Consider the following 3,022-nt stretch of genomic DNA (forward strand, 5'->3'; position numbering starts at 1 on the left):
GCCCTGCGCCTCCGCTCTGCTCCCCGCCGCCCGCGCCGCGCTCCCGGTCCCCCCTTCCCCACCGAGCCCGCCCGGGGCCAACGTCCTCGGCCGCTCAGCTCACCTGCCGCGGGGTCTCGAGGCCTCCGGCCGCCAAACCCGCCGGTTTCCAGAATCCCCGCGCGCGGCTGTTAAACGTCGTCGGTTCCTGGCTTAGCCGGTCCCAGACGATTTCGGATTTCCTCCTAAACTGTCGCACACTTTGGCTGAGGGCCGGAAGCGCCCGCCCTTTGCTCGGGGACCACCGGCTCTAACAGCCGAAGGCCATGCGCCCTCCGCTCCGCTCCAGCCCCGCCTCGCTCTCCGTGCGTCTCCGAGCCGAAGCCGGGGCCGGATCCGCGACCACGGCGCCGGGCCCGGGGATGGCCACGGTGGCGACAGCCGGTGACCCACTTACGGGTGTTCCAGGAGCGCCCGGGACGGTGGCTTCGGTTCTTTCCCGCTCCCTCGCGGGGACCAGCGCTCCAGCTCACGCGCGGTTTCGTATCCACGCGCCCCCGGGTGTGGTCCTGGCGGCCGGGCCCGCGCGTGAACTAAAGAGAGAAACGAAACTTTTTATTTCGAGATTATTTCAAGCCTACGGAGAAGTTTGCAAGAGAGTACCAAGAATGACCCTACACAGCTTACCCAGACTTACCCGCATTTGTTTTCCTCTTCCTCCGCCGTCGGAATGTGAACACACGGCAATGATTGTTTTTCTAACTGATTTCAGAATAATTGCATGCTCTCGTGTCTTATCTCTAATAGTTCAGACGTGTTCTTTTCCTTTTTTAAAAAAGATTTTATTTATCTGACAGAGAGAGATGGAACACAAGCAGGGGGAGGGGGAGAGGGAGAAGCAGGCTCCCTGCCCATCATGTAGCCCGGTGCGGGGCTCGATCCTGCGACCCTGAGATCATGACCCGAGCTCAAGGAAGACGCTGAACGACTGAGCCACCCAGGCGCCCCAGACGTGTTTCTTAAGAGAGGACGTTCCCATATAAACTGCAAAACAATTTTCAAGTTCTGAAAGTTTCACATTAATAGGGATACTATTATCTGATAATATCCAGTTCATATTCTAATTTCACCAATCATTCAGAAAAGTGTCTTTTGGAGCAACTTTTCCCCCAGTCCAGGACCCACTTCAGGATCATATATGGCATTTGGCTTTCTCTAATGCCCTTCAATCCGGAATGGTTTCTCAACCATTTGTCTTTCTTTGTCTTTCATGACATTGACAGGTTCTGAAGAATTCAAGCCAGTTGTTGAGTCCAATGTCCTTCAATTTGGGCTGATGTGTTATTTCTTTGTGATTGGATTGAGGTTATGCACTTTTGGCAAAAATATACATGATGTTCTGTTCTCAGTGTGTCACATGGCATTTTTCATTTATTGGTGGTGTTAACTAAATGTAAAAGTTTCCCCTCATTAACTTAGTTTGTAATCTGTGGGGATATATTTGAGGCCATACAAGTACTTTATTCCTCACCAAAATTTTAACCATAGTTTTAAAATGGGTTGATAACTTTTCTTCCATCATTACCATGATGGGTGGCACACGGGTGATACTTTAAATCTATTCTTTTTTTTTTTTTAAGATTTTTTTTTAAAATGTCCCCTCCTGGGGCTTGAACTTACAACCCTGAGATCAAGGGTCACATGCTCCACTGACTGAGCCAGCCAGGCGCCCCTGAATCTATTCTTTAAATGTATTCTTTCACATTTATGTTTTCTCTTTTTTAAATTGATATATAATTGACATAAAATTATATTAGTTCCGGGTGTACAATATAATAATCTGTGCAAAATGATCATCAAGTAAGTCTAATTAACATCCATCACCAAAACCCCCACAAAAGCAAAAACAAATGTCCATCACCACACATAGGTAAACGATTTTTTTCTTGTGATGAGAACGTCTAAGATCTACTCTCTTAGCAACTTCCATAGAAGCCATACAGTATTATTAATGGTAGGTCTTCTGAATTACATATAATAGGGCATAAGGGTGTTCCTATCTTGAGCACAATGTTTAAATCTTTGAAAGATTCTCTACTGAAGGCACACCGTCCAGCTACCGTACTGGACATTTAATAAACAATGCTTATGGTGTTCACGAAGCAAACAGGAAAAAAGAACCCAACTCCTTAATGTGGATGTCTGTGAACCCAAGCGATATCCAGATTCTTCCAGGTGTAAAAACAAAGAAACGTCACTGGGCAATTCTGGAAACCTTCACAATTGTGCTTCTGTGTGATCAAAAAGTGGAGTACATTTCTCTGCTGCCACCAGCATTTTTATGCACAGGCACATCATACTCACGCATCAGAACTTGAAGATCTTTGTGTTTGATGCTGTTCTAGATTCTTCTTCAGTGACGTCCGTTCGTTCTCTCTTTCCTATCCTATTCTGCCAGTTCTATGAGTCAACTAAGGGAAATTCTGCCAGACTAATCAGTTTCTGTCATTTTCATAACAGGTTCACAGGTATTTTTACGAATATAGGTAAGAGCTCACAGTCAGGCAAAGTAGGATGAGAAAGGGCGAACAGATATGAAAAACGTGGTGCCATAAAATGGAACTTCTCTTGGTCTTCAGAAGTTCCGAGGAACATAAGATTAACCAGTATAAAGACCAGGGCTCAAGGACAGTCAGTCTAGCTATGAACTCATTTCTTTATTTTCCACAAGTATCATTAATGAATTCCTGACCCCCAGTTTGAAAAGAAACCTGAGTTCTCACTCCCTTTACTCATGCAAGCGTGAGCCTAAGACCCCTCACTAATTTGCCTCCAGACCAGCGCCCCTGAGTCTCCTCAGTGCTTAGGAGACAGAGCACGGTGTTCCACACATGTCTCCCAGTCGACACATCCAAAACCAAACTCATCTCCATCCTCTTTTCTCTCCCCCCAGAAAGATTGATGTTTAGACCCTTTCCGCTTCTCCTGTTTGCTAAGTAACCTTGCAGTTTCGTTTCTCCAAATTTCATTCTGTCTTCTTCAC

The sequence above is a fragment of the Leptonychotes weddellii genome, chromosome 8 (assembly GCF_054177405.1).
Source record: "Leptonychotes weddellii isolate Sample4059 chromosome 8, ASM5417740v2, whole genome shotgun sequence".
Taxonomy (NCBI): domain Eukaryota; kingdom Metazoa; phylum Chordata; class Mammalia; order Carnivora; family Phocidae; genus Leptonychotes; species Leptonychotes weddellii.